Source organism: Gallus gallus, chromosome 1, assembly GCF_016699485.2.
Source record: "Gallus gallus isolate bGalGal1 chromosome 1, bGalGal1.mat.broiler.GRCg7b, whole genome shotgun sequence".
In the NCBI taxonomy this organism is placed as follows: Eukaryota; Metazoa; Chordata; class Aves; order Galliformes; family Phasianidae; genus Gallus; species Gallus gallus.
The window spans coordinates 30,157,382-30,169,821 of NC_052532.1; positions in this window are offsets into that span (position 1 = coordinate 30,157,382).

Here is a 12,440-nt window from a genome sequence, read left to right on the forward strand (position 1 = left end):
TTCAGACAGATTTGTCTGATATTTGTTCATTGCAATTTAGAGGCAGATGTAATACCTTCCAGGGAGACACTTAAATATAACCACTTGGGACTTTCCTACTCTTTCTTAAAGGTGAAAATGCAATGGCCAAATGTTGGAGATCCAGAAATCTTCCTGGCTCAGTTTGCTCCTTTGATATAAGCAATAAAATATCTAGAACTTGATTTCCATAACCACAGATAGAAGCCTACAGGGAAACAGATCCCTTACTTGACATACTAAGTCTGAATATATTGGGTAGGCCTCTTATGTCTAGCAATTAACTTACAGAAGACAGTTGGATTGGTATAGTACTCAGCTCTGCTCAAATTACTCCCTCTAGTTTTCCATGCTCCTTTATAAAATCTTTGCTCTGTGCAAGCTCACTGCAGGCAATATATCCATTTTTAATATCCTAAGGTTTCTGTATTTGAGCAGTGCACCAAAATATAAGCTAAAACTCAAAACCTTTATGAAAAAGAAACTGAATGTTTTTAGATTTCTTTTTTCAAACTGTATCTGCTAGGTAGTATTATTGTGCTAAATACTCCATGGGCTTTAGTTTATACAGTGATCATATGGGTGGATGTGTAAAAATGGAGGCAGCAGAAGAAAAATTCAAATGTAAAGAGAAGATCTCAAAGTTAGAGAATTAGAAATAGCATCCTCTTATGAGATGTGTTGAAAGTAAGAGTGGAGTAAATGTCACATACCCAGCTGGGGTCCTGGCCAAGGAAGGAGCCTGGCAGTAGATGAGAGGGAGGATCACCTCTCGCAGTGTTTGCCCCAGTGACCTGGCAGAAAGCTCAGTGGGGTGGGGTGACATCAGGGGGAGGTGACAAGATGTACAGAGCCACCGGCCATTCACACTGTGGGCAGGAGGGTGGGAGTCCAAGCACGGCCATAGGATACCTGCCCTGCATTTACTGGGAAGTGGAACAGGCAAAGTGCTTCAAGCATTTCCCTCCAAACTCACAGGTAACTGAGAGATGTCTGTGCTTTCTTGTTATTTAGAGCTGGTTTGGTTTGCTGCTGGCAAACGTTCAGGAAGGTAAGCTTCTGGTGGCGACAACATTTGTGCAGAGTCAAGGAACTACGGCCGCCACGTAATGAATACGCAGAAGTATTTCTGCAGTGCAAATCTCCCCCTGGCATTTGGAAAGCTCACTGTGAACAGAGCTGATTCAATGCCAGGCGGTCACACCAGACCCAAGCACGCTCTGTTCTCACACGTTCTGCTGTGGGCCCAGGAACAGAGGACAATCCCTTGTGCTGGGAAACCAAGAGGCTGCAACCAGAGCCAGTGCTGTGCAGCACAGTCCTCACAGAAGGGCACCAAAGTTGTGAAACTGTAAGGTCAGCTAAACAGCGTGGGAGAGATCAGCAGCTTTGGGACCCAACCAGAAGGGCTCTGCTGTTCAGTGGGTTCTGTTGTAGGTGGTACATAAAGACTCGGCTCACAGTGCTGTTCAGGAATGCCTTGCGTTTCCCTCAGACTTCATGGAACACATCCAGCAATGACAACGGGCTACTCACAGCATTCTCTGGTCGAAATATCGATTGCATGATCTTTATATGATGTGTATAAATGTATTCTGGGGGCCTGGGCAGCCTGACCTACCGGGTGGTAACCATGCCCACAGCAGGGGGTTGGAACTGGACAGGCTTTGAGGTCCTTTCCAACCCAAGCCATTCTGTGATTCTATGATTTCCCTTACTCATTGCTGTGCTGTTTCTTTTTGTTTTGCTTTGCTTTGCTTTTGCTTTTGCTTTTGTATTTAATTTTAAAGCCAATAGTTCCTAAAGAAAGGTACATTATATAAAAGAGAGACAGAGAGAAAACAACTCGGTATTTCTGAATGTTGATGTTGAAAAGCTTCTTGCCTTTATCTAGCCATTTTTTTAGTGAGTAAAGGGAAATTACCTCAATTGCTCCAGCTTTGGCTGTTTCCAAATCTGACCTGCAGTTCTAATCTTCTCTTGGCCAACCTCCGTGTCCCCACAGTGCTCACTTCTTGTCACATCTGAGGGCACCAGGTCACCCAATCAGGCAGATGTGTCCCACTTCACCCCTTGCTCATGCTTCCTGGGGCAGGCAGGAACTATAAATAGGCGTTACTGTAAACCTCACTGCTTGCTCTGAGTTTTGGATAGTGGGCAAGATCTGGTTGCATACGGAAAAGGTTTACGAGGTCACTGCTGCTTCTTGGCCTCCAAGAAGCACACTGGTGGCTTGTGGCAACACCCAGGTCCTTCTCCACAGAGCTCCTCTCCTACAGGTCATCCCTTAACTTGTACTGATGCATGCAATTGTTATTATTATGGAGAATTTGAATTTGGAACCGAGACATAAATAATTGTGTTTTCCATTTTGTTGGTCTCTAATATCTCTGACGGAGCAGCTACATATTTGAGCATGGTCACTGAAGATCCCCAGGTTCCCCAGTGAATATGAGATTTACAACAGGCTTTGGGGTTTCCAGATATTTATTCCACCTGAGTGCAGTCCAACCAAGCACTGACTGTGCCTTCAGCAGAACACCATGAAGCCCACCTGTTGCAGAAAGGTTTGCGGGTGCAGCATTTTTCCATGAAAGGCATTGTACTTTTCTGTACCAGGTTCAACGCGTGAACATCTGTGATGGCATTCATACGTGTCAAAGTCATGTAAGAGCTTAACCCACTCTTCAAATCTAATTAAACTATTTTGGACTGCGAGCGAGTTACCACTATACCTAATTGTTAAAACAGTGCACGCAGATGTTACAAAGGGCTTGTACAAACCTGCACCTATGAACAAATTAAAAGCTTTTAAGATCACAGAGTAGTTTTTGAAGTTAAAAATTAACCATGATTACATACACAATAACCTGTCACTTCTTTTACACTTCTGTAAAATAAAACATTGTCAGGAAGAAATCAAGTGCTCTGAGGAAATGCCAGAATAAGACTTTACACTTGCTTAAAATGTGCTTCCAAAGCTGCTTCAAGGACATCCACTGTGTAGCTGATTACTACAGAACATCTTTTCTGTAAAAAGAGCTGATTGTAGTCGTTTTGACTGACAATAAATGTTATCTAATACACAGCATTGCTTGCAGCACTTCAGGAAATACGAAATTACATAACCTGTTTTCTTGTTTACTTACAACCACTAAATGCGTTATAGTGTTCATGAACATGAAGAAGTGTTAAAATACCATTAGACAAATGTACAACAAAATTCATTCTAAATATCCTGGTTTTTTTTAAGTGTTACTAAGCATTTAGTGAGTAGAATGAGCTTTATTCTCATCTTCTTGCTTGCTTTGTTTTCCTGACTCTCTTGCAGCAAAGTCCAAGTCAGCTCAAAGCTTCTCAGCATGGGAAGCAAAGTTGAAATCATCCGTGTCTCAGGAAAGGGAAAGAGAGAAAAGGGGGAAAAGGGAATTCCAGGGGAGAGTCAGAGAAAGAACTGAAGGGAGCCAGGATTTCTGTGTCAGGTGCTGCAGGTGGGGGACAGGGAATCACGCTGCCATAAGGGGACTGCTCCTTTGCCAATTTAACTTTGCCATGAGTTGAGGAGCAGGACCTGGGAAACCTCCACACTGTGAGAACAAAATTACAGAATTATAGAACTGCAGGGACTGGAAGGAGCCTCAAGAGATCATCAAGTCCAACATCCTGCTAAAGCAGGTTCCCTACAATATGTCACATAGGTAGATGTCCAGAATGGTCTGGAAAGTCTCCATACAAGAAACTCCACAACCTCTCTGGGCAACCTGTTCCAGTGCTCCATCACCCTTACCATAAAGAAGTTCCTCCATATGTTTGTATGGAACTTTCTATGATCAAGTTTTAGGCCATTGCTCCTTGTCCTATCACTACACACCACCGAGATGATCCTGGTCTCATCCATTTGCCTCCCACCTCCCTTTAGATATTGACAAACATTAATCAGATCTCCTCTCAGTCTTCTTTTCCCTAGGCTGAACAGACCCAGGTTATTCAGCCTTTCCTCATAAGGGAGATGCTCCAGGCCCTTTATCATCTTTGTGGCCCTCTGCTGGACTCCTTCTAGGAAGTCTCTATCTTTTTTTAACTGAGGATCCCAGGACTGGACACAGTACCCCAGATATGGCCTCACCGTGGCAGAGTAGAGGGGGGATCACCTCCTTCGGTCTGCTGGCCACGCTCTTTTTAATGCATCCAAGGATGACCTTCTTGGCCACAAGGGCACACTGCTGGCTCATGGCCAATCTGCTGTCCACCAGGACACTCAGGTCCTTCTTCACAGAGCTTTGTTCCAGCAGGTCATTCCCTAATCTGTACTGATGGATGCGGTTATTCCTCCCCAGGTGCAAGACTGCACTTGCTCTTGCTAAATTTCATTGGGTTCCACCTTGCCGAACTCTGCAGTCTGTCCAGGTCTCGTTAAATTCCTTATAGACATTTTGGCTCATAGTGATGACTCCCAGCAAGTCTGATTTTTTTCTGATTAAACGGTGATCTGGTTAAAAAGGAGAAGTTTACTATTTGGCCCTGTAGCAAACCAAGTGTCCCATGTAATGTTCTTCAGCTTCTTTAGGAAATCAAGGATGGTCTCTATGCAATCTGATCAGCTCAGTTTATATTTTACCAAATCCTGTGAGACTGTAAAGGCCAATACACAATCATACATTCCATGACTGCAGCAAGAAACCTTTTTTATATAAATGACATCTTTTCAGCAAATGTAACACTGGCTACTTTTCATGTATCTGGTAATAGGAAATGGCTACAATACCCTACCTGATTTTTTTCCCACACATATAATCAGCCCAATGTTTAGTAAAGTTGTGAACAGTGAAAATAGGATCCACTAAAGTTTGCTTTCTATAATCTTAATTCCAGGCAATCATAAAACTCCTACCTGTAATGGCTGCTTACATTAGTAGAAAGTAAGTACATAAGCATTTCACAATTTGGACTTTTATACCAGTGAGTACTATATGAAAAAAAATGACATAGTTCTCATCATGGTTTTGTTGAACATGTGTTAGTTGGTTCTTTCCCCCTAACAAGAGGCTACGAAAGTAAGATTTGCCTCTTTTTTTTTTTTTATGAGCAAGAGACTGATGAGATCTGTCAAGAACAAGACACTGGAAAGCTGTGTTACATCAGTGTCAGCACTCAGTCTGACTGCTGACTGATTTTCATCTGCAGAGGTCGAGGTTCCTCAAGGTAATCTGCCAAGGTAGCAGAGCAGAGGTGGGATGTATGAACAGGAAATCATGCTGGTGAAAAACATACATTGTTAATGTGAAAACAACTTCTGAATATAAGCAAACAAAAACTGCATGTATGGTGTGTGTAGAGTTATTCATAGTAAAAATAGCCATAGTTGAAAAGTTGCAGACCTTAAAATAAAGAAGGTAAGGGTGCATATTTATCCTTGTCTCTACAACTGGGAGTTAGGCTTCTGCCCAAATTTGGTTTTAGCATTTGTGGCCCAGATCCCACCTGTCAGTATGTAAATCTCATTGGGCTTGGAGCAGCCACATGCAGCAATATCTGGGCAGTAAGCATAATACATTGCTCTGTAGCAAAACAGAAGTTGGGTCCTTGAGTCTCATTCTGATCTCATGTACACTGAAGTTCATCTAGATGTCTTTGATTATCAAAAAAAAAGAAATTAAATCTGATCAGGAGCAAGAATGGAGAATATTTTTCAACAAGTTTGTTCAGACTTCAGCTGGATAAGTGGACATATTTTAGATTTCTGTGGAGAAAAACTATGGGTGAGATGGCACAGAAATACAGTTCTCCATAATGTAATTGATTGCATCCATAGAGAGTATTATCCTCATTACATTTCTTAACACCTCTTTATGGAAACAAGGCTGTGATGCAGCTAAGCTTCCCAGGAGGAGAGGCAAGGATCCAAGAGCCAGAATGGCAATGTGCTCCTCTCTAAGCTGCCCAACTCAGGGCTGAGTGGAAGAAAGCTTGGCCCTGCTGCAATCAGTACCAAACTCAGAATTCTTGTGCAGTAGGTAAAGTTGTCAGTGCCTGCAAAAATCATCATTCAAGGATGCACAGCCCTGCTCTAGCCTCTTCCATTCCACTTCCAGAAAGCTGGAGCACAGTTGCTGTTATGCTGAGACACATACTCACTCCATAAAGAAATTCCTGAGGGAAATGCACTCTATGGAGAGGCAGTGCAAAGCAGCCAGGGGATGAAGATTTAGGACTGCTGACTCTCACAACAGCTGTACTTCAGAATCCACTGTATAAAAGATGTATCTTTTCTTATTTGTACATAATGTTGTATTGCCCTTAACAATTTCATATATTCCCATAGGAGTTGCCAATATACTTTTAGTTATTCAAATACGTGTGTGCATTATATTTTCCATCCCCTTAGTTAGGGAGAATACGCTTCTTCTTTAGGAAGCAGATAACTTAATTTGGATTGCAAACTGTTTTTAACAAAGCAGCAGTTCATTGTGGCCAGTGCCACAAAAGCATATTAGAAGCCAAGAGCCAACTACTCCCACTCAATTTCTTTAACAGCTAAAGAAATAATTTCTTATATTCTGTTAGTACGTGAATGGATGTCCTTCAGAATTCTGGTGTAAGGCAGATATCTGAGTTTGCAGCCTAAGATAATCAAGAAAAGCCACTGTGAATGAAGACTTGAGACATAAAGTGATATCTGTACTGTAACTGAGGCATCCTTTTAGAGTAAATTACCTGGTTACAACAGTAATTAATCATCGCGTATATTTGTACAGTGACTTCCACGTAGAGCTTTCAAAATGCTTCAATAGAATATTTATCATCATAATATAAATTCCCAATAAACAGTTGTCATTGTCTTCATTTCAGAGACCAGAATACTGCAACACAACATGATTTCAATGGCTTGATAGCTTCACTCAAGAGGTGGGAAGCAGAGCCATGAAATATGTCCAGATATGAGGACCTCACATTTTAAACTCTCAGTTTAAAGTCTTATGCTTCAAATGCGAAGTGCTTTTGTATTTGATCTTTGTCTACAGCTTTAAAATTAATTTAACTCTCAGTTTGAAGCCTTGCCATTTGTGTACAGTGACCCACAACAAAACTACGTTAACATAGCTGGAAATTTAGCCTGACCATAAGATGAACCTAACTTTCCCACAAATGTCTTTAAATAAATCATTGACACCTTGTTATTGTGTCACTTGGCATAGCGGACAAAGATCTCAGAAATGGTGTTAGAGTGAAGAGAGAGTTAAGCATGTGGCTTTACATTCTTTAGAGTGCTGCATTAGTTTGTACTTCCAATCTGAGGGAGACCACTTTCATGCTCCTCTTAGGGTGTGCTCAAGGTTATGTGAGACATGCACTGTCAGGGGCAATGTGCTTCACAGATATCCCAAACACTGATTTCAGTGACAGCAATTCTGTGCTTCCTTCTGACAGTGCAAAGTTAGTTATGTCCCCCCCCCACCTTGCCCTCCAAATCTGCAGAATAAAAACTATAGCAAGACAGCTCTTTTAATCCTACAGTGTTTTCGTGACAGCTGAAAAGTACCCAAGGTGAGACTAATTGTCATGATTGGGAAATACAAACTTAAGATTTCTTGTCACATCCTTCCTGCACCGTTATTTTTAATGATTGATAAGAAGACACTGCTACGTGCTTATTTTTCCTCTTCCTACAGTGAGCCATCCATCAACACAAAAGACATCTTGATGCCCACACTGTGGCAACAGAAAAAAAATAAAATGAAATAATGGAAATACGTCACATTGAATGCATCATAGAATCACAGAAGCATAGAATATCCTGAGTTGGAAGGAACTCACAAGGTCCTGGTATCCAACTCCTGGCTCCACGCAGCAGCTCCACCCAAAATCCATGTCCTGTGTCTGAGAGCGTTGCCCAGACGCTCCTTGAATTCCAGCAGCCTGGGGCTGTGCTCACTGCCATGAGGAGTCTGTTCCAGTGCTGACCACCCTCTGCTGAAGAACCTTTTCCTAATATCCTATTAACCTCCTATTCTCATGTAAATTAATGATCCTACCCCATCAGTGCTTGAAAGACTTCTTGTCCTGTTCAAGTTTGCAGCAGGAATCAGCAGCAGGAAAGAAATTTAGGAAGCTGAGCCACTGCCTGATATAGCAATTGACAGATTTGCACATCTTCAAATGGACAAAAATATTTCCCCAGTTTTTCCTATCTACTGGCACTGATAACTAGTTAGCAAATTTTCAGAGGTGACTATATAGAACATTCTTGCCATATTGCATTAAAAACATCTTGAGTGGGAAAAATTTTATGTATGAGAACCAGAGCCAAAACTTGCTACTTAATTCCACCGTGACTCAAAATTAAGAACAACAGATTTGTTGGTGGATATGGCACATTTCACAGAGGAAAATGTTTGGGGTCACAAGAGTTCAGATCTAAAGAAGACAGGGACAGTGCTCTGTAGCTGCAAGACTTCCTTAACAAGATTCTAAAAAAGCTTAGTCTAGCAGTAATCCTAGTTACTGGAAGACAGATCTAGTTCTGGTTGCTTTCACATTGAGTGTGAAATTTCTCTTAGGTGTGCTCTTCAGTTGAATTCAAGCTCTCCGGTCAGGTTGAAAGCAGTCCTGGGTAAAAATGACTTTAGCATTGGACCTGAGCAAGAACTCGAGCTGCCTTTGGGGTTATCACACCATACAGAAGTGAGGATGGCCGATGCCATCAGGTAAGTTTCACTGACGTTACCTGGCGCATCACCCACTTAGGAATAGAGGATTGCTGCCAACTGTAACACAGCAAAGCAAAATGCTGGCCTGCTGCAGCAGCCCTTTGGCAACACAGCAAACTGTGGAGATGCCTGAGAGGCCACTGGGAGGGCATCTAGCTCTGCCTCTGAGGGCATTCCTGAGGAAGCTGCACACATCTGCTTGCAGGCTCCATAGGGCAGCCTTACCATTCTCTGGGGGTTTTCTTTGGTTGCATTTTATATGATAGCATTTAACAGCCACTGAACTCCCTCTGAACGTGAGGAAGAGGAAAACCTAACATCCCGCAGCTGAAAGAAAATAGCAATCTATTTCCGATATGCTTACGAGCACCAAAAAGCCCCTTGTCTGCCTGACTCACAGCTCTTTTTATCACTCTTCATGTGACAAAACTATGGGCCCTCTGTGGGCCCTGCTATTTTGAATGAAGTTTGTCTACAAGTGCATAACGCCTTACTGTTACATGCAGAAAACATAACTGTGGCTGCACAGAACAGCAAACTGTAACGCTGCGTGCCTTTTCTGGCTGGTGGTTGTTGGCAGAACAAAACTATTTGCAATCTTTTCCACAGCTGCAAAAGTAGCTTTTGTGTATTCATTCCCCCAGGATGTCATGCTGTTCGAAATGCAAAATTCATTTTTAATTCAAATAATTGCGCCTTTTGGACGATTTATTTGACTACTGAAATACTCCATCAGCTACCTAAGACATCAGATGGAGCAAGAGAAGACATCTCTTGAGAGTCTAATTTTCCAATTGTTTCAGTTCATTCTGTGAGTGTACTGCTGCAGAAAGCATGCATGACATTGAAATGATGTCAAAAGACATTACATTATTTGGCCATAATATGCAGAATTGCACACAAGCCAGAAATGTTGGGATTTATTAAAATAAAGATCACAACTGTTCCTTGAATACTGGAATGCTTTAGTTTGAGTCTAACATTTACTGCTTTTCTGCCATCCCAGGACTATAACATCTGGGAATTCAAAATGCCTGACACAGTGCACAACACAATGAGGCATACAAATCCCCTGTGTCAAAAACCCCACTAGCTCAGTCTCTTTACTGCCATCCAGAGGCAATACAGAACCAATATTAACAATAACTACCTGTAATCACCACAGTAGAAACAGAAAAAAATAAAGTCAGAAATGGACTTTCATCTGTCAGCGAGGCAAACAAAAACGATGGAAGGTGTTGCATGTATTGAATTTGGACTCCAACCATAAACAATTAAAATGGCAACAATAGATTCTGAAATAAGATTAAAGGTTGTGTGATATTAAGACTTTACCAGTTCAAAATTGGATTTATTCCAGTCCACGTGATTGAAGTATTATGAAAGATATTTGAAACAAGTGCCAATAAGAGCTTCTGGTCACACCATATGGATCATCTTATTTCTTTAACTTCAGGTAAAATAATATCTGCATTACTAATTAACATTATCTGCACACTACCTCAAAATATAATGTATGTTCAGTGTCCTCTCCGAAATCTTAGCGTAGTGAGGGAAATTCCACGGAGTTGAATTTCTGCCAAAACAGAAGAAAGTTTTTCAAAGTAGTAAGAAAGTGAAAATAGAGATTTGCCTTGGAAACACACTAGAATACCAATGCATTTGCAAGGGACCCTTCCACCACGGCTTGCGAAATTTCCAGGTCATCTGAACTACAATATAGCATTGTGTGCCTATTCTTGGACCACGGCAGATAGGCAAAATCATTCACATTGTACTTTTGACCAGTGAAAACCAGTGAATTTACTTAATTCTCTCTATTTTTTGTGCCTTCTCACCTGCAGGGGAAATACATTTCCTTCATGCTTTCCAAGCATCCATCTGCTTCAGTGCTGTTCTAGGGGACAACGAGCAATAGCGTATGATAGTTTTATGTTTCTGCTTGTGAAACCAAACTTACTCCTTGCTATTAAGTAACCTTGTACAGAAACCACTTCTGCTGAAGGCCCTCAGCACAGCTCCACAGGGCTTCCTGCACCAAGCCAGCTGCTATGGCTGCTTTTCCTTACTTTTCACTCCAAGAAATTGAGCAGACACTTCTTTACCCTTTCAGCAGCAGTCTCCACATGGGCATAAGCAAGGCTGAAAAGACGAAGTTGGCCTTACACAGGCTTTGGGTACTGATGATGTAATTGATATGGCTTGGAAGTTAAAGCCGAAACGTCATGCAGATGATCAAGTAAATAACAACTGTAGCTGGCAAGAAGGTCAACATTTTTTACTAGATGCTTCCGAGTTACTGGTTAATTATTTGGACACAAAACATATCATAGAATCATAGAATCCTTAGAGTTGGAAGGGACCTCTGAAGGCCATCTAGTCCAACTCCCCTGCAATGAACAGGGGCACCACAGGTAGATCAGGTTGCCCAGGGCCTGATCCAGCCTCGCCTCGAAAGTCTCCAGGGATGGGACATCAACCACATCTCTAGGCAACCTGTTCCAGTGCCTCACCACCCTCATTGTAAAATAATTTTTCCTTATATCCAACCTAAATCTACCATCTTTGAGCTTGAAAACATTTCCCCTTGTACTGTTGCCACAGACCCTTCTGATGAGTCTGTCCCCTTCTTTCCTGTAGCTCCCCTTTGTATACTGAAAGGCCACTATCAGGTCACCTCACAGTCTTCTCTTCTCCAGGCTGAACAGCCCCAGCTCTCTCAGCCTGTTCTTGTAGGAGAGGTGTTCCACCCCTTGGATCGTTTTTTGTGGCCCTTCTCCGGATGCACTCCAACGGGTCCATGTCTGTCTTAAAGTCAAAAGAGAATACATTTTGATACTGAAATTTGCCCTATCTCATTTCTAGCATGCAATGGCAGAAGTGTTGCAGAGCTCAGTTTTAATTATTGAGATACATTTCCTCTGAACAGCTAGTAGCTTCCAGGCCCACAGGTTTAAAGTTATCCCAGTCTGTCTAAACATGTTTCTGCTGTCAGTGCTGAACAGACATCTCTTATGTTTGAAAGGGACTATTTAAACTACTGAAGTTACATGAACACTGTACTTGTCAGATTGTAGTCCATGGCAGTATCTCACTTACAAATATATAAGGCATGAGAGTCTGTTAGAATTTACAAATACATGCGTAAAACAATATGTATAAAATGCATACTAGGAACCTGCTCTTCAAAACTTGTATGAACACTACTCAGTTGTTCTCATAGGTTAAAGAAGATGTTATGGACAAACTGAGAGGTCCGAATTTAAATGGTTGATAAATGGTGCCCAATACATATATTAAAACATTAAGCTAATGATCATAAAAGTTTGTAGGGAAAAGTAATTTTGTTTTACTTGCTTTTCTTCTCCTCGTTTCTTGTAGTAATACATAGGTGGAGGAAATGCATACAGCTATGATAACAATGTAGTGTAAACTCTAGAAAATAAAGAAACTAATATTACTGAAAACTCTTTTCAAAACACTTTGTTGAGCCTCAATAGTAGCAGCAAGGACTACTAAAGAAGGGTAATCTGTCCTGTCTGATCACTACAATACTTTGCTGTAAGGAGACGAGTTAAGGAGTCTTTTGTAGTTAGCTCTCATATTGTCTACCTCTCTCGGGTTGGGTAACACCTTTCAGATTATCTGAAGATAGTTTTGATGCCTTAATTGCTTTTTTTTTTTTTTTCCTTCTGGGCTAATTAGCATCAGTCT